This window comes from Poecilia reticulata, linkage group LG13 (assembly GCF_000633615.1).
Source record: "Poecilia reticulata strain Guanapo linkage group LG13, Guppy_female_1.0+MT, whole genome shotgun sequence".
In the NCBI taxonomy this organism is placed as follows: domain Eukaryota; kingdom Metazoa; phylum Chordata; class Actinopteri; order Cyprinodontiformes; family Poeciliidae; genus Poecilia; species Poecilia reticulata.
In genome coordinates this window covers 19,874,442-19,895,058 of record NC_024343.1, presented here as the reverse complement: position 1 = coordinate 19,895,058, position 20,617 = coordinate 19,874,442, and the positions used below count along the sequence as shown (strand labels likewise).

General features: G+C 38.9%; 1 protein-coding gene across 1 annotated transcript in view; it reads left to right on the top strand.

Annotated features, from left to right (window-relative positions):
• sox5 (SRY-box transcription factor 5) overlaps positions 1 to 20,617 on the top strand; it is a 154,546-nt gene that overhangs the window by 5,479 nt on the left and 128,450 nt on the right. Inside the window, exon 2 of the mRNA XM_008425896.2 lies at positions 416 to 499. The gene's annotated coding sequence lies outside the window, so the exon portion shown is untranslated. The remainder of the gene's footprint in view (positions 1 to 415; positions 500 to 20,617) is intronic.

Here is a 20,617-nt window from a genome sequence, read left to right as displayed (position 1 = left end):
GTAGTAGACCAAAGCATAATCATGTCTAAATGGCCCAGTCAAAGTCGAGACCTAAATTCAGTAGAGAATGTATGGCCTGATTTTAAACTGGACGTTCCCCAATCATCCAGTTATTTTACATGGGCACAGGTTTCCCCCAAGTGGAAAACTCTTCCATAAGACCGCTGTAATTGCACCAAAAGGTGGTTCTAAAAACTGCTGATTCAAGTCAGTCGAATACAGATTTCTCCACATTAAATACAATGAAAACTCTGCATAATTCTTCTTCCACTTTATAACTATCCCTAAGTGAGGTTATTTGATTGACGATCAGATGCGTCGTATTGATGTTTTCGGTACCAATGTGATGACTGGAAAAAGTTCAAGGCTGGTTCTGTAGGTGTGACGACCTTTTTTTTAACAAACATCCTTTCAGGTCCAGGAGAACGAGAAACGCAGATGATGAGCTGAGGCAGAAGAGCAGAAAGGTGACAGAGGAGACGAAGCAGATTCAACAGAGGTGAGCTTTTTAGACTAGAACGATGTGGGACACAGATTATGCTCTGAAGAGCTGGAGATGAAGATTTCCAGCGTGTGTGTGCGTGCTACATGAAGGAGGAGTCGTTCTCCCCTTGTCTGATGTCATGAGGCGCCTCCTCATGAGTACCAGCAGCTTCTCCTGTGTCAAGGTTACAGTACATTAATATTCACGCTTTACAGCTGCCTGGACTCACTCCAGGCCTTCCTAAGCTGTTTCCATCGCTCAGACACATTCAAAGCACCAGCATCTGCTCAGACTTGCAGAGCTTCTCTCTCTTTGCTCTATCACAGTACTGGCACACATTCACACACACACGCACACACACCGCTTCCTCCTTTCTGCAACGCTGACATTATATGAACATATTGTATCTCTGTAGAGGATCTCTAAGGACTCTTTAGAAGCAGTCTTACAGCTGCTTTCTAGATGATACTATTTGGTGACCGATATAGATATCTGCCTGTTTGCGAGAGCGTGGTCATTTGTTGAAGGATCTTTCTCTGCTCTCCACTGTGTGTTTGAAAGTATCCGCAACACAATTCTGTAGTTTGTGACGAAACGCAAAATGAACTTGTCATCTTTTAGTTTGAATTAAATGCAGGTTAGTCACAATGAGAGCATTTGAGTTTGTTGTATCTTAAAGCGATGCTGTGACGACAAAAGGGTGTGTAAGGGTGCATGTCAGTGTGTGTTGCATGTGTTGTTCCAAAACCATTTCCCCTTTATTCACCGAGCATGTTCCATTTTGTCCTATGCTGTTAAATGTTTCATTCTAGCAAAGGCATGATGGGACCCCCTGGGGATGAGGCATCTGCCCACCCGACCACATGTTGAATTATACATGACAGCAAAGGGACAGTGTGTGTGTGCGTGTGTGCGTGTGCATGTGTGTGTGTGCGTGTGTGTGTGTGTGTGTGTATGTGTATGAGAGCATTTGTAGGTGTCAGTGAGTGAAGTGTCCAGTTTGTAGCGTGACTATATTCTATTGCAGTGTTTTTCAACCCTGGTCCTCAAGGCACACTGCCCTGAATGTTTTAGGTATTTCCCTGCTTCAACACACATGATTTCAGTTGATGGCTGATTAACAAGCTTTTTCTGAACTGCAATCATCTGAATGGGGTGTGTTAAAGCAGGGAAACACCTAAAACATGCAGGGCAGTGTGCCTTGAGGTCCAGGGTTGGGAAACGTTGTTCTATTGCGTCTCTTTACTGAGGACATCTTCAGCATGTTGTTCAAGAACATTTCGCTTGCCAACATTTGCATTACTGAGCAGTTACATCTAGAAATGTTTCATGTTTTTTTTCCCCCAAGTAAATCACAGATATCTGCTTAGCAATACATGTTTGCAGACACTTTAACATAATTGTCGCACAATAAAAGCATGATTCTGGATGGAGATTATATTTTGCAGGATAGAATGTATATTTTTCTTTGCTGAGGAAGTCATTTATTTGAATGTAAAAACAAAAAAAGGCCTGGGTTTGATTGCTAACTAGAGGCTTTGTTGTATATCTTCTCACTTGGCCTATTTTCTGTCTAAAACACAGTGAATAGAGACTATTAGTGTTGCAGAGCCCTTTAAAAAGAAGAATAGAAATGATTTCAGATGATTAGGGCTTGTAGATACATACCAGAATATTTGTACCTGTGGACTGTGTAATTGACAGCTGGTCTATTGCATTACTTCCAATTAAAAGATTGTGAAATTTCCGATTGTATTTGGATAAAATGTGAAAAGTTCAAGGTGGAAGGCTCTGTCAGAATAAAGCGGTGCCATGTAATTTGAAATCTTAAGGTTACTTTTAAACAAAACAAAAAAAAAAAGAAAATCTTGGACAGAAAAACCAACTTTGCCACAGAAAACAAATGATCTCAACGCTATTAAATGAACAATGGCTATACAAGCAATGTCGAGGACTAGCAGGGAACAAAGAAAAGCAAAGTAGAAATATTCTGAGTGAGTCAATGACTTAAAACAGAGCAGGTAAGGCAATGAAACTGTATGACTCAAGGGCAGGGAACAAATGGGAATGAACAAAGGAACTGCTACAAAATGAAACCGGCTGTAATGGGAACCTGAACACAGAATGTTGAAGCAAGACAAAAAGGAATAAACCTACCGTGTCAAAAGTAACAAAACCGAGGAAACTTTGCAAAGAAAAATCAAGTTGACTAAACCTGAAACCAATGTTCCAAGTTTTAGAGATAAAACGGTGAACATACAGAGACCTGCAGGATGTATGACTTACAGGAAACCCTAATAATACGATTCATGGTCAGACATCCAGGTATGTGTGTTCCACACCTGAGGTCTTGCTACCAAAGCTAATGAAAGACCCCATCTCCTCATGCAAATGAGGCCACTGTTGCCCCCAATCAGAAAGGTCGCTGAGCATGCATAAATCCAACACCTCCCTGTGCGCTAAGCCGACATTACACAATGGTCACCACCTACCATAGGTTCACGGGTAATTACTTGAAAGCAGAAACACAGAGGGCTATGAGTGTGAGAATTTTAGGTACGTGTGTAAGCATTGTCTCCTTTTTTTTTTTTCTTCGTTTATGCAAATAACCAGGATAGTTAATCGTGAGGGTCAAGCGCACGTGCCGCATTCTGGTTTTCTAAAACGCGTACAAATACAAATCAGCGCAATAAAACATCATGTAACACATAAAACTAAAAACTGAAATGCCACCAAAGTGTACCTTTTTGTTCTGGCAGCACCTATGGTTCTGGTTAACCATTGTGTAGGCCTCCCTTCATGAGGTTCTGCTATAAACAAAACCATCCTGAACAATGAAGTTAACCATGTGTAAGGTGACTGATGAATGAATGACCTCAGACCCTTATGGTTTTCTTAAAGAGGAAATCACCTAATAGGTTTGTGGTCGTAGAATTCGGCCAGCGTTTGCAAACCTCTGCCATCATGAGATGATTAAATTCTTTCAGAAGTTAATTGTTAACAAAAGTATTAAAGAATAAAATGAGGTCTGGTTGTGCTGCCTGCAATTATTGTCACACTTGGTTTGAGCTTTTTTGATCAAACTTTTTGCCACATGGGAAAAAGTTGATCTCAGTCTCCATGTGTGTTCTTCTTCTTTTAAACAAACATAAGAACATGTTTTTATTGTTGTGAAGCTTAACCTTATCTGTAAAACTGTTAAGCAGTGACTAGCTTAACAAAATTAAATGCTTATTTTTGTAGAAAAGAGATCTGTAAATATAAGAAGGGTCCTCAACATTTGCATAAATGAAAGAAAAGCATACGAGTTCCTAAATTATTGAATCAACTGTGTTCTGTTTCTTAGTTTAGACCAGTGGTTCTCAACCTTTTTTGGGCCAGCGCCCCCCTAGCCCTTATCCAGGTCCCTCACTGCCACCGACCAAAGAATTTGCAGGCTACTTTGCACTGACCATTATTTTATCATTAATATTACTATCACTATTGTAGATGTTTTATTTGTATTATTGTATGCTTGTTTCTGTATTTATCATCCAAAATAATTTCCCAGAGAACAAAAAAGCCATGGGAATAGAAATTATTTTCACAGGCGTCTACAAAAAATGCAATGAACATTCAAGTTAAAATTGGTTGGCCTAACAGCAGCCAATCAGAGTGGAAAAAATATTCTTATTTTGTGCCATTTTCTAGTTGTTAAATCTTCCACAAAATGACCAGATAAAAGATGTTCAACGTGCCAGTTTAAACTTTGAACTATTTTAAAAACGACTGAGCTCTGGAACATTAAAACATGGACAGAACTGTAACTACATTAATCATAACTCTTCTTCTCTTCAGTGTTTCTGCCGGTTTCTGGTGGTGCAGCTCTGTGCTGCCTTCAGGAGAATGGGACATCAGAGTACCATCCATAACATTTCACCCACATGGCATTTATTGTGCAAACCAGAGCATTCAGTGGAAAAACTAAAGTTCCAAATCCTTTTGCCATACAAATATGAGACAGAAACATGGATTATATCTTTATATAGATCTGTCTATTGATTTATAGATTAATAGTTTTACTGGACAGAAATTACAAAGAACAAATCTGGTTCTTAATCAAATCCTTATGAGTCAAAATCAAAGTGTCATGGAGTCATCAGCATCCTGACATTAACACTGACATGAAAAATAATATTGAAGAAATAAATATATCAAATCTAATTAAAAACATAAATCAGTTCTTTACCATTATGGTCTGTAAGATATATTTATTCTCAGTACTAGATGTGGCCTCAACAAACCCATGACATTTCAGCAATATTATTTTACCTTTTATCTGGAAATAGTGTCTGTTTATTCTTGCCATATAGTCATATGTATTAATTATTGCTCGAAAGGTCTTGCCATACAGTTTATTCCTCTGTATTTACTTTAGTTTCTTAGTTTATTCTTGCATTTTGTTCGTCATTCATTTCCATTTAGTTTCGTTTGATTAGTATTATCCTCTCTTGGTTTATTGCTATGTCCACTTTAGTTTCTTTCTTGTTGCTACTTTTATTTTATTATTTATCCAATATAAGACGAATAATATAAGACGAATAATCTTCACTCATCACCTGTTTCACATCATGTGTTGATTTTTCACTGTTCAGCGTCGGATTCTCTGTTTTTATGCTATAATTCACATCTAGTTCGTCGCTCCGTTTTATGTCCCGCTTCTCCTGTTTCAGAGTTTTGCGCAATGTGAACGTCTTTTTTTTTTTTTAACTCCCTAAGGTGCAGGGCGATCGGGAAGCGTATTGATGGGGAAAAGGCAGACTGACATAAACCTTTTAAAACAACGGAAACAATTTCTGCATTCTGATTATTGAAATTTAAAACTGCTGTGTTGTTCTATCACCCCCGTTTCATACCGGACCACTTACAGCACCATGATAACGCTATAAAATGAACGCTCTCTATCGTGGTGTCACCATGGAGGGATTTTTTTTATTTAAATGGGTTCATTTTTCAGAGGGATACACAGAGAGGGTATCGTAATTTTAGCTACCAGTAGCAGGAGAGGAGCTGCGCCAAGAAGCTAACAGAAGCTAACAAACACTGAATAGAAGAAGAGCTGCCATCAATACAGTTGCAGCCAAGCATGATTTAATGTTACACAATACAGTTTTACCAAGTTGCTCCAAGTCTAAACTGGCATTGTTGTGCATTTAAGGTGTAAAGTTTACCTTCGACCAAACGCCCCACAAAAGGCATCCCAGCGACCCCCTTTTGTAAAAATGTCCGCCAGCGCCCCCTGCCGTCCTCTGAATGCCCCCTGGGGGGCGGTACCGCCCACGTTGAGAACCGCTAGTTTAGAAGAACATTTTGAAGAATGGTAAGTATTTCTTTAAAATGTCTGCTGTTTTATTTAAATTTCATATACCAAGAACTGCTTTCAAGTAAAACCGGCAGGTTGGTTGTGAGCCTATTTATATTTACATAAAAAGGAAAGCAAAACGTGGTTAATAACAGGAAGTGAGCAAATGGACCGTGTGCCACAATTTAAACATCGTTGGTCTTGTTACTTGGTATGACATGCATTGTTTCCAATGAACAGCACTTGACTATCAAAACTGTTGCGACTTATTTTCCAACTGGAGCCATGTTGGTCACCTTAAGACCATCACGCGCTCAACCCTGTGGGCAATTGATGTCCTGCTAAACGAGATTGTAGAACAACCATTTTTCTGGGCTTTCTTGGTATTGTAACAATACCAATCCCTGTTTCCACAATAAACCCTTTAAATGTCAAAAATAGATTCTGTAGTTGATCAATTTTGAACGATTAGGCTTGCCAAGCCAAATTAGGGTCGATGACGATCAGCCTTTGTGACCCGAGTTGCCCGAAGGTGCTTTTGCCCTCTAAACTTCTTAGACTCCATGTGAAATTGTGAATTCCATGAATGTTTTTATTAGCAGAAAGAGATCACATTTCACTGTCCAATTCTTCTTCACGAGCGCTCCATAGGCAGTCAGACTTAATGAATAAGACGTTTGTCTAACCTTTTCAAAACAGAGCTGGTCCCATTTTACAACTGTGTGTTCCTTCTTCATGTAAGTAGTCTCTTCAATGAGTTTAATTTAACACTAAGTGCATTTTACCTGCATATGGTACTTGAAGCTAAAGCATATGAGCATTGCTTATTTTTTTTGTTCAAACTTAATTTAGTCCTTTGCAAATGTTGAAATTATTCATATTGCCAGATTAAAACAACAAGCAAATGCATTTAATTTTGATGAAATGTGATGGACCAAATTAATTATTAGGTAGAAGGAAAATAATGCAAAGTTCTCCAAACTTATGGATCCTGGCAGATAGAAACTGCAATGTAATTCTAGCTCAGTCAATTTGGCTGGAAATGGAGTTAACATTTGTTACCAGACCTACTTTTGGTATAACATATAGAAAAGCTGGTTATTTATGTTTTATAATCTTTTGTTCAACCATGTGATTCCCTTTGTGATCAGAGATCTTTCACTGTGCTGTTCTTTGTAACAATGTCACCATATCTTCAAACTCATTCAGTGTAACAGGAACTTGAAGCCAACGTTTAGTTTTATCATTTTTACAATGCATCTAGTGTCCAAAATCTAATTAATTTCTTCCCCACTTCAGTTCTTTGAAAATCTAGAGTATTGATGGAGTACACACTTTGCGCATGGAAAGAACTTATACCACAAATGACTCTTTATACAAACACATAAGTGATTAAGACCTTAAGCACATGAAGATGTCAAATTTACTTTTTGTTCAAGTAAACACTGGAGAGGTTTGGGCCACAATTGACAATAAATCTCAGTATTGTTCAAGGTATTTGGAAAAATTGTAACTCAACTAAATTTGTTGACCATCTTATATCATGGTGATCCTTCAGCTTTTAATTTCTGACACAGCAGACATTTCTTTGTCAGAATTTATAAAAAGCAGTAGATACAGATGTTCTTGTAATCCATTAAATGCAAGTTGAGTTTAGAGGCCTAAGCAGGAGAGAGTCCTGGCATGATATGAAAAGTTGATTGGCAAATATTTTGCCCAAGATTTATGTAAATAGTGAAGAATATAGGGCCTGGAACAGCACCTCGAGGGTCTCCCTTTTCACTTGTAACAATTGGAACAAGAAAGAAAACCTGAAATTACTTAAAAAAAATAAATTATAGAATGACTGTAGAAATAAATTTTGTATGATTTGAGAATTGGACGACTGAGAGGAGCTGTGCTGCCGGTGTTGTGTAGAGACACACAGACGTTACTCCTGGTGTTAGGTCAGGTCACCTCTGGTAGCGATTTTGGGGAGTTTGATAGCGCAGCTCCACATCACTGGGTTCCTGAGGCAACACTGCCATACAGTCTTTTCCCCTAACAAACATGTACTGGATCACCTCAGACACCCACTTAAACCAAGCTGTTATCTTCCGGATGTCAAGGGCCTTATGCTACAGCTTTGGGCCAACTTGCCACAAGAGAGGAAACAATGGCTGCATGACGTAGTTCCACACTAAATCACTGTTTGTGTCTAGGCCAGAGAGGTCAACCCACATTCATTCCAACTTGGTCCTGAAATTAAACTGGAAGCTAATTTGTGCTTATCCAGATAAACTGCTTTGACCGTGACTTGAATTTGGCAAGTTTAGTCATGTACTTCTAGATGAGCAGTTTTAGTATCTCAGCCCCAGATTAGACCGTCACACAGTCTGTGTCTTCAACCACAGCTGTCTCAGCTCCAGACATTTTGTTTTGTTAAGTGCATCGTCGGTAAAAAAGGATTAGGGAGTCTGAGGTAGCATAATTTATTTTATGTACTGGGCAAGTTGAACTGTACACCTAAAAAAAAAACCACACACACACAAACGCACACATGCACACACTCCACCCTCTCCAACTCAACCCCATCAGTGGCTCAACTTGCCATAAAGCTACACATTTCATTTTGTTTCTGCCCACACCTAAAATACTACACTTTTATCTGTGGTTTATAACCTCGTGGTGTAGCTCATACATACCTCAATGGATGTATAAAACGACTTTAAAGATATCTGTTATGGTCTAAACACAATTCTTATGAAACTTATTAGAGATAAAATTCACTTTCAAGAGTGTAAAATGTTTTTTTTGTTTTTTTGCCATATCCTAGCAACAAGGGGTGGCTCAACTAGTACCAGACAGGTTCACAAACATTAAAAAGGAGCAAGCTTGCATAACTCAAAAGAACCAGCTACACAGCAGCAGGTACTGTGTTACGTTATGTTAGGTGATGAGGCAAAGTGAACACCAATTAGAATCATTAATGGCCAGGCAGCCATACTGAGAACTGTTCAATTTTAAGGGTGTAAAACACAAAACCAAGCCTTAAAAACTTTCCTTCCAAAAACAAAATCAGTGGGTGGAGCTAATGGAAAGTGCTGAACGTAGTTAATAAAAAATAAAAAGGTGTCTGTTGAGACAAGAACGAGAGAGATCCTCTTGTGTTTCCAACAGGCCCCAAAACAGCCTGGGGAATTTCATTATCCCCTGTCCCTCTATGATGAGGGGAAGAAAGGCGGACGTGAGAGAAAGAAAGAGAACAGAACAGAGGGGAAGAAGAAAAGAAAGAGGCGTTTGATAGAGCTGTGTGGAGACCGTGTGTGAATGAGCCAGTGAAGGGCAGCCATTGTCTTGCCGCGACCTCAATTTGGTACTGTACGCTCCTCTTTTTACTGCACTGTCTCGAGCCACAATGCCTCTTTTCTCCTCTTCTCTACTCCCTCTCTCTTAAAGAAATAGGGGGATTAGGGCCCACAGAGGGGAACTGCGTGTCCAGATTGCCAACTATCATGACTCCTCACCATGTGACGGCAAGAAGGCGAGAGATTCTTTTTGTAGATGTCCTGGTATCACTTTTTCTTTCTTTTTTTGTCCTCTTTCTAGCATTGTTGTATTTGCAAATGAAAATATCAAATTATGTCACGGTGCTTTTTTTTTTTTTTAGTATGTATAAATGAAGCATGTTTTAAGACGATCCAAGGAGGGAGGTACAGGAGGTGAAAGACGGAGTCACAGGGACAAAGCGAGCGCAGCTGCACTTCCTGTTTACCAAGGCCTTGTTTGAGACAGTGGGGAAGAACAGAGGATGCATTCATTTCTTCTTTTCTACCTCCACTGACCCCCATCCTCCTCTCTCCGTTTCCTTTAGTGTTGTTTTCCTTGAATTCCCTGTTCTCCGTTCCCTTGTAGCGCTTTCTTTCCAGTCCCTCTTGTCTCGCTAAGAAGCTGAGCTGAAGTTTGGAGCTAGCTTATTAGGCTACATAGACTGGAAGTCTGTAAAAGTATGGAGTTTGTTTTAAATATTTCCCATGTGTGGATAAGTATTGAAAAATCAAATAGCGCTTGTAAAAATATGAGTCCTGCCGGATTTGTCTCGGTTTCACGCAGTCTAAACGATCTGTCCGTGCATTCGTCCGTCGGTCTGCAGATCCTTAGATGTCCGGCTTGTATATTAGTTTTGGGAAAGTATCTCAAAGCAAAGAGTCAAATAAGAGTGAAAAAGTGAAACAAAGAGAAAAATCTGACAGATACAATTAACTTTTCTGGCAAGTTGGTTAACTTTTTTCCAGATGCAGTTCAGCTTTCAGAGATAGAAAAAAAGCCTCATCATTCATTCCTTCGCACCACCACAACAAACACACGAGTCTATTAGAAAACTTAGAAGTCTGACTGTGCTCTAATGGTCAATAAACTAACTGTAACTGCACACCAAAGCACAAATTGAAGCCACTGAGAGAGAGGGAGGGTTAGGGGGAGAGAACCAGTTCATCCCAGTTGTTTGTTCCACCCACCTAAACTGACCTTTCCTTGTGAAGTCAGACATCACACTGAAATGCGGCAAAAGATGCACTAGATTAAAGGAGTCGTTTCTGTTCCTTCTGTAGTCCCGATTATACAGAAGGTCAGCTTTAGTCTGCAGTAAAGTCTTCATGTGCCTTTGACCTCACACATTTATTAAAAAACAAACATTTGGTTATGTTGAACCATATGTTGCAACAACTCTGTGGGACTATTTATTATTTTTTGGCATGTGCAGTTAATTGCATTAATAACTCATCTTTCGCAGTCGATAATCGAAACATAAAAAACATCAATGTATTGTTTTTTAATATTTGTGATATGCCAGTACAGTAGTAATTGCGAAGTGGAAACAAAATGAAACGGTGTTAAAAATTTTTTTAACAAATGGCATTTCTTAAAATGTGCGTTTTCATGCCGTGGAGCTGTGTGCTTCCTCCAGATGAACCACTACTTCTCTGATTAATATATTTGCCAAGCCAATCGGATTAGGTAGAGATCTATGTGTTGGTGGACCTGTGATTGCTGTTTTCACGCCTGACAGTCTGTTGACTGACTTCCTTTCTGAATCTGTTGTCCTCTGATCCAGTCTTGGGTAAGTGGAAGATGATGGGTAGATGCTAAAGGCTAAACAAATCTGCAGTTTTCAGTTGTTAATATATTACAGTTTGTGTTGCTTGTTGCTTTCCTTTCAGTCTGTAATTCTGAGCAGTTTTGTGTTGGCCTATCACAAAGAAATTCCTCAAAACGCACATTAGGGGTCGTGGCATAGCAAAAGGTTTTAAAGAAGAAAATAAATCCTCTGGCAAAGAAAAGTAACTAGCTAAAATAACCTACTTCAAATAAACAGGAGCAATCTAGGTTAACAGGTGAATGTTATTAGCAATTTTTCAGTCCTATGAAAGAGAAAATAGGCCAAACTTTCTCCTTACCCTGTTTGCTTGTTTTCACAATGAAGATATAGAGCCAGATAAAGCCTCTCGGTGCATTCACGTTGACTTTGCCTGAGACCCTTATGGCCTCTTCCATAATCACATGAAGACAGATGATATTTTTGTAGACCATAGACAGCGGCGAAGAAAATGGTGTGCACTCTGAAGCCTTCATTTAATTCTGTTCTTTAAATTTCAGTGAAATTTCACTTTCATTCCGGTGAAACCAAATAACCTCAGGCGCTCCTTGTAAATGCAAGACCTTGTATCTCGCTAACAGCATACTACATGCTTGTTTACAGTGCACGCTTGTGTTAAATCCACATTATTTATGCAGATTCTTTGACAGGAGCAGACGGTTGCAGCAAGTGAGGAGCCGTGCCTTGAACCGAAGGAACCAGGCTGCATTTCGGCAAGCGCCCACCCTTAAGCGTCCTTGAGCAAGACATACAACTTCTGTCCACTGTGAGAGCGCTGCTCTTCCACCAACCTTTTGTTTTGACCTCACTGTTGAGGAGAGTAACCAAGGTTGCACTCATTGGCCTTTTTTTTTTTTTTTTACTTGCTGAATTGATCACCCGATGGAAGAATGCTAGCAGCTAACCACAGCTTTGGTGGGAAAATATGATACAGGTTTGTTTGGTTTGAGAAAGCAGCACCAAAACCAACACGTTTAAAACTCTGTTTTATTTCCACTAGAGGAATATGTATATATCACTATATGTGTTGTTTTTTTGTTAGTTTTACATATTTCTTAACTGTCACTGCGTCTTGACAGTATGAGATACAATATGTGATATATCTGTGAAAAAAAATCAAGCTCCTCTGCCTCCTTCCTGTTGTCTTACTGCCATCTGCAGAAAGGCACAACTCCCGCATCACAGCAACCAATCAGAGCCAGGAAGGTGGGGCAGGGGGAGGCTTAATGCTGTCACACACTCTCCCTCTTGCTGTCAGCTAGGCTACAGATAGTTCTCCACACTGGAGCCTGTGGCGCAAGCCAGTTAACATGATGATGACTGAACTATTTTCCTGTAACAATAAGTTGATTGCCCACCATTACCACAGCTGTAGCGCATACACAAGCTTTATTGACAGTGCTAAGACCGTCCTCCTGGTTCTCATTGGTTTCTGACCACAGGATGTATTATCTCCAGATGGCAGTAGGACTACAGGGAAGAGCCAAAGATCTTTATTTAATTTTTTTCCACAGGATATCTTCCACATACTGTCTTCCATATACTGTCACAACATAGCCTTAGAAATATGTAAAATAAACATATTGTTAATAAAAGTTATGTACTGCAGCTCTAAGTTACAGTTTAAGTAGCTTTTGTACTCCATCTCATTTAACTGGAGCTAAGAAATAACTATTGCTTCAGTTTTGTTACTTCAAAATAATGAGTTTTGAAAGGAATTTGGCAGGAAGGTCATGGTAACAAGTCTATTTAATGCTGAATAATAGAAGCTATGACAATATAAATGAATGAATAACAAATGCATACAAGACATTTGAGATTGTGCTCATAATTACGGTGGCGCTCAGCTGCAACTAAATAGTCTGAATTATATGAGAAGAATGAAAAATTAAACATCTTCAAAAGATTTACCTTCAGAATTTGTTAACAGTTTCCTTTCAGGATAAATGTTGTTGAATTCTCGCACTCTTCTTTGGACTTTCAATTATAATTTATTGTGATTAGGCATGTAAATATGCCATCCTTGATGATGTCCTTTGTCAGCGTGGCCTTCTTTTGCTAAAAAACACACTCTCTTGAGTTTCTTCTTTATGTAATGAAGATTGAAGATTAAACAACAGGCGGGAGCCATTATTTTTGTTGGAGGAATTAAAGTGCCATCAATCTCACTTAATCATCCTTCTAATACCTCCTTAGACGACGGCACAAAGCTGTGTTGCAGCTCAAGGTTAACGTGCTTTTGTTTTTTGCAAACGGCAAAGTATGCAGGGAGATGAGAGATACACATCCAGAACAGACTCAGGCAGCACAGTTTGGATTCAGCCGTCCACCAACTTGGACTCTGATGATACAGAGCTGTGCTGTCGGTGGGAGGGCAGGGCTGGGAGGTTGATGTAGACAGAAATGACAGCCATTGTTTGGTCTGTAATTATCTCTGTCTGCTTATTTGCCCGCTCATTTCCTGTGGAGACGGAGAAGGGGACCGAGGGGCTTACTGGTGGTTTGCTGCTGTTGCCTTCCAACAGGTGGCACAGGTTGTACTGAACGGCCAACATGGCTGCTCTCGTAACGTTCGGAAAAATGTCTTGTTTCAAGTGAAATAATCTGCCGGTGGAACTACTTTCTTATCAGTCTTAAGGAATTATTGACTTGAGCTCCTATATCTGGTCGAAAAGTTATTTGTTTGTTAGCGAAAGCAGTTGGATGAAGTTAGAGTCGTAAAGATATATCCACATAATACTTTTCTTTTTTTCCTCGAAAAAGCTACTTTTTCAGGGCACAGCTGACACGACGTTCCATCTAAACTTGTTTACAGTCATAATTGTTGTGTGAGAAGTATCACGCCTGTCAGGGTGTTAAGATTTATCTTTTTCAGCACATTATGTGAAACATCCACCAGAGCCGTCTGAGTTTGAATGCCAGCTTTGGCAATGGTGTCACAAACTTAGTAGATCTGCTCTCAGTTTTCCACAGATGGTATTTACTTCAGCACTTGATGGACACCTGTTGAGGAACAACGATACAAATAGCTTAGCGCGGAAGGTTAGAGTTGGTCAGACACACGACAATCAACTTTGACGGTGCCCACACTAGCTGGTGATGTTCTGACAGAAACCTGCGATTCTCAAACTAAAGACCCACTTCTGCTCCACAGAGGGAGATCGTGTAACCACAGAAACCTTCTGTAAAGCCAGACAAAGGAAGCTTCTGAACACAGATGGGGATCGAACACTCCAGCTGACTGCCATTGATTCGGTGTTAGAAGGGAAACAGGACAGAGTAGAATGTGAGCAGAAGAGATTATTTCTGGACTCAGTTCATCTTCCTACTTTCTCGTGCTAGAAATACAAAAATTCACAGTTTTTTTGCATCCTTTTTCCTTAGTGCCGACTGGCTGTATCCCCAAGAGCGGAGATGAGGAAAAGTGTAGGTCTTAAGATAACCCCCACCACAGTCTCAAGCGTTATGTGGTAGATTTTCTTCCTGGATTGCTTTGTATTTAGCATCATTGACTTTAACCAGATTCTCCAATCCCACTGAAGAAATACAGCGCCAATAAAAAATATTCACCCAGAATTTTTCAGCAATCAGACTTGAGCCTCTTTATTCACAATTATAGTGTTGTCACTTAAAATCCTAATATAATACATTGTTTGTGATTGTAACGTGAAATAAAATGTGAAAAGTTTGAAAGTGTAGTTTCTGTCTTTTACAAGCAACTCAGATCAAGTCTTTCAAAGTTATCAACTCTAAATATTAGACAAACCATACATTAATCCTTGGTGCAACATCATAGTGGCCATAGATTTAAGAAAGGTTTTAAAAATCCATAAATATTTGCACATCACTTTTAACTACTGCAAAAACGGAGTTCAAATTCCAAAAATTCTGACATTTAACGTTTTCTGCCTTGTTTTAGTTGCTTCCCTAACCTAGATATTCAATGTTTTTTTTTCCTGTCTTTTCATCCACTCTTACATTTAACTTTTCTAAATGATTCACACAGATTAAACAATTTTATCGTTTATTTGGGGAAATCCAAGTACTAATCCATGACCACTGATATTGCTGGAGGGGGGCAAACACCATGTCTGAAACATTAACTTAATACACTGTAGGTGTGGTTCTGTCCTTTCGCTGAAATTGAGAGCCTTGGATGACCCGAGGTCTTGTTTGCGTGATTGCTTATGCAAGGCTAATTATACACATCTGACCAGGAACACGTGATTATGGGAAGAATTGGCATTGAATTTCCCCAATAAAGTGTTTTATTAAGAAAGACAAACAGGCTTTTCTTTTCTGTTGATTAGGTTTCTATTTTTCAGCCTGTGTCTCGTAGGGGCAACAGGGGAATGATGGAGGATGGTGCTTTTGCAGGAACCCGTTTAATTTGGTGCCCACGCACACACTGCATATTGGATATATGCTGTAGATGCTTAAGGACGCGCTTTTTGTTTTCTATCTGGGGTAAAGGTGTTAGAAGACTTACATTAAGACATCAAATCATTGCTCAGACGTTCACCCAGAAATCTGCTAAGCCCGGTGATAGTGAAGGCGGGCAGTCATCCAGCGGCCCACTGTGTTTTGAGTTAAAAAATATTTAAAGCTGACAGGAAATGTTAAAATATGACCAAATATGATGTTGGAAGACATTAGCAACAATGCATACACACCAACTATAAAGTCTTAAAAAAGGCAATAGAATTAAAATATACGTTTTTTGCACTTCTGTTGTTTTACCCTATTTAAGGTGTCCAAAGACCAGCAAAGACAGGCAGTTGCTACGGAGTTATAGTGTTTAAAAAAAGACTTTGCTACCACTGTTACTGGTGTATAAAAAAACTATAATAAACAAACAATGCTTAGTCATGTGTGGGTGCAAGTAAAGCCTGGTGGCCCGCCAGGCTTATATTACAGAAGGGCAAACACTGACAAACTTTACGCCAAGATACTTCTATTTAACCTGGTCAAAAGTATTAATGGGCTTTGAAAAATATGTTGTCATTTTGCTGAATAAGAGTAAAATTGTCAAGGATTGTTTCAGTGGGCCCTTAGCTTTATTCCACTCCTGGCACAGACCTCACTTGTGCACGCTTTCACGTCTAAACTCATCTTAGAAGGACATACGTGTGAGTAAACGAGATGGACCGGCTCAAAAACAAACAGCAACCAGCATGTCGATAGTCATCTCTCTTTCTGCTTCTCTCTGGGAGTCCGGTGAGACCTGGCCTAATTGAGCCGGCCTCAGGAAGCCCATCATTAGCCCCGCCGCTCCGGTCACACATGGCCACCAGATGTGGGTCCAGCCACAATGGAACGCAGAGTGCCACTCTTCCCCTCCGTTTTCCTTTTTTCCAGCCTTGGCCGCTCTCCGTCCATCTGTCTCTGTGACTCCTCAGCCTAATAAACTGTCCTTTGTCTTCATGTGGCCATTGTACGTTAAGTCCACCACTGGCTTCCATATGAGAAGTCATCTGGGCCTGAATGTGATGCTTTGTGCTGACAATAGACAGAAATAGGAGAGGCAGAACAGAGAGGAAGCGCGATATGGTGAGGGATGGGGGTGCAGAGGGTAACTAGAGAGGTTCTCAATGAACTCTCTGGAATTTTTATGGCTTTTTTCTTCTTTGTGCTGGTTAAGAATTCGATGTTGTTGTGGTACAACAAATAGTACATCACAACTTTTCATGCATCAATCTACAGATAACTCTGACTTCAGCATTATTATTAACTTAGTCTTTAGTTTAAATTATTGCCATTAATTTCCTACAAATGTACTAATCTTGCTTTCTGTCAATTCAGTTTAGTTTTATATTGCGACAATTCAAAACGCGCCTTTAAAAAAAACACGTTTTATAACAGAAAGTCAATCCAATTATGCAGACAGATTCATTGTGATGTACATGCATTTAAATTGATCTTAGTTATTAAACTATACAGTCAGGTTTAGTTTACTATTCAAATCAACATGAGATGAAATAATACCTATTTATTTGTTTTAGACTTGGATAAAAAGTAAACCTATCCTCCTGTCTGTTGAATATTCCCTCCCAGATTTTTGTAGCACATTTGTTTTGGGTCTTGTTGGTCCCAGTGCCAAAAGAGCAATGAAAATGTTTCTCTTCTATGCTCTCAAATTTATTTAATTCTTGGAATGTTGATTAAGTAGAACTTTAATTTTAAATGGTACGGAGTTACATCCAATCCTTTGGAATACAGTGCAGTCAACAAAAATAAGAATTAACAATTGGAATCGTTGTAAAGACGCCTTAAATCAATGTCACTAGTCATTCAAAAGTGAAACTCAAGACAGTGGGATCAATTATATTTGTTCAAAGCTTTGTTGCTGCACATTCTGGATGTCTATGTATAACAGAAAAGAATATAGAATCAAAGTTGTTGTTTAGTTGTTTTTTTTTAAAAAGAGCTTTTATAAAGAGTCTGTGATGTGTAAATTCATCCAACTCAGTTTTGATTAATCTTCATGAACGAGAGACATTGAAGTACAATCCAGAGTTGTCGGAAAACAGTGAAACATCTCTTTAGCTACTCACAGCATTCTTTCAGTACTTATAGTTCCAGACAAGATGAAAACAGCCACCTTTTTTTCCCCTCAACATTTACCAAAACATCGTTGCAAAAGTAGTTTAAACGTGGTAGAGGCTTCTCTAGTGCTCATGTAAATGGGAATTGTTGTCTGAAAGTGTGTTATTTTATTAGTTCACTGTCCACACAAGAACACAACTTGGTAACCACTCTCCTTCTTACTGTAAAATGATATATATATATATATATATATATATGTAACATTGTCTTAAGCTTACACCACTTTCTTTCACTGGGACACATAAAATAATTAACATTTAATCAGATCAAGGGTTGGGGTTAGGGTATTATCAATAGGACGTTGCCATTGATGATAAATATCGGGATACTTTATCATTACAAAATCTCATCTTCCTCTAGAAATTTACATTTTTAAATGAAACAGCCAGGATTCTTTCATAGCAAAACTACAAAATTTACCAAGTATTTTTGTTCTAGTTTCTTGAAATAATACAAAACTAACTTGCAAGTTACTTTTCAATAAGCTTGTTTTAAGTCAATAATTCATTGATATTTATTTTAAAAAGTACTTGTCCTACTGGTAGATTTTTATTTTATTTATTTTTTTTTTACATATAACATGTTTGATATAAATGAAAGACGTTTGATATGAAACAATTTCAGGCTTGCCACCAGAACAGAACACTGAAATCAAAGCGTCTAAAGCGATCATGCGAGTCAAAAAAAATGGTACATTCACGGATAAAAGTGGAAAATTATAACACAAACTATTCACCACTAGGCACTGACTATAACACATTTCTGATGCTTAAAAAATCCAAGTCATGAACTTGTCCTATGAAAATATTACATCAATAAATTCTAGCTTTTATCTCCCTCCCTTTGGGCTGTAGTTGCAGACAGTGGGTGCAGGCAACAGAACACTTGTTGAGGCATATTTTGTTGTAAATTTTCACGGGTTAAATAAAATGACACTTTTTTTCCCCCCTTAGTAATTTTTGTAATACATAAAAATGGAATGGGAGTAGTAAGGTTGCTGTTTGGCTGCACTGTGCTCCTTTATGTTTCGTGAGTCATGTGTATTTTAAAGACGCTGTGACTTCAAAAATAGGTAGTGATTGCCATTGGTTGATTTTGCTCATTGAATATTAAAACTCCAAACTGGCCGTCTCCAGGTGGCAACATTTGTTCAGGATAGTGGAGCCTCTTTTTATGTAGCTTTTAAAAAATCTTATTACATACTTTTCATGTATTTGCAAGAAAAATATGGGCAAATATTAGGATATGTTCTACTCACTGGTTTCCCCTAGTCAGGATTGACACTGGTGCCGGTGTCCGTATTACTCATTCTTTCCCAAGTCAGAATTTTCATTGTCTCTCAATCAATTCGGGGAGGTGTGTGTCTGTGTGTGCATGCAAGCGTGTGGGTTAAACTGTGGACACGTGGCAACGCATGATACATTTCGACGTCTGCCCTCATTTGAAACAAATGTAATTATCACGCGTGGCTGAGTTTTTTCTTATTATTGAAAAGTTTAGTCACTAATCTGTGAAGTTGTTCCTCGGGTGAATTAATTCAATTATCCGCCAGCATGAGTAGATATTAAGGTTTGATGTTTGAGCCTCCGTGAGTGTGCAGTTGTGTAATTTACATATGGGCCCGCATGTGTTTTTGTATTATCATCTGTTAATGTTTGCATGTTTCTGACTTGGCATAATGCGTTGGTATTTGTGTGCGTTTCTCTGTGTGAAAACGTGGAAGAATAGGCGCCGTGTTTTCCAACTCGCGCTGGATCAAGGCCTCTTATAATCCACTGAGCCGACATAATTCCAAAGCACTTACAATGGATTTATCTCTTCTTTGTGTCGTCATTATTGTTCTCATTCACATGTTAAGCTGCTCCCTGATTCCATTAACAACCTCTTTCTGCTTTCATGATATTGTTAGTAATCTTTGAACTCTGTCATTGGATCAGAACTTTTTGACCAAGTCATCTTGTTCTTGTTGAGCTGGGAAGGTAATAAATGAACTCTACTTGCGCTTATATTAGAATCTGAACATGTTTGTTTGCTGTTGATGTGCAGAACAACTGAGACGCTTTCTGACACCCATTTGTTGTGACCGGGATGATATGAAGTTTATTTTCCGGTTTGTCTGTAAAACTGCACTTACATTAAGCATCGACTGCAGCACAGCAGCCCACTCTGCTCTGTTTATCCACTCTACTTGTATAATTACACCTGCCGCACTTTTCCCTACCGTTCGCGCTGAACCAGCCACCAGGCAGCACCTCTGGGAGGAGAAAGGCTGTCGTACTCCAGGCATCATGCCGGTCATTTTACCGATTGTTATTGGTTCCCTGAAAAAACCCGGACATTATCATCAATCAATGAAATCCCTCCGGACCAAACTTGAAAATTGGATGCTATGCTGCAAACGCTTAGCATTCGTCAACAATTCATAGGTGGAAATGAGAGCGTTGCGCAACACAAATAATCTCCTGGCGCTAAATAATAAAACATAATTTAACAAAGCTTTGAGGCAGATAATTTGCCTCAATGAATTTTAATAATCGAGGTACTCGAATCATTTGAGGAATCGTTACATCGCTTGGCTCCACAATATATCAAGACAATATCAGCATGTACCTTATTAATATTGCAAAAGACTGGAATGCACTGTTTATTAGTTGATATTTTTAATAAGATATTCAGCCTGCTGGAGTCTCACTGCTGTAGTTTACCAGGTAGATGACGGTGACCGAGAAGCTAAAGGCCTCAGAGATGCCAAAAACAATACAGTCAGAATCCAATTTCCTAATGTCATGCTGCCCTTCTCCTGGTCTTTAATTACTGAAGTCAAAAGTAAAATGGCTCTGTTTGTGAATAGCAGACTGCTGATCTCCAGTTTGAATTAACATCTTCTTTCTAAACCCACATTCATAAGTCTGTTTGGTAATCATTTCAATTATTTAATTATTCCAGCCTTTAGATTACCAGAACTTAGTGTTAAGACTTTTTTTTTTATGTTTGTACTAAATCAGATGTCGTGAACAGTAGCGTTAGCACTAAATACTCTTTTTACACAAGT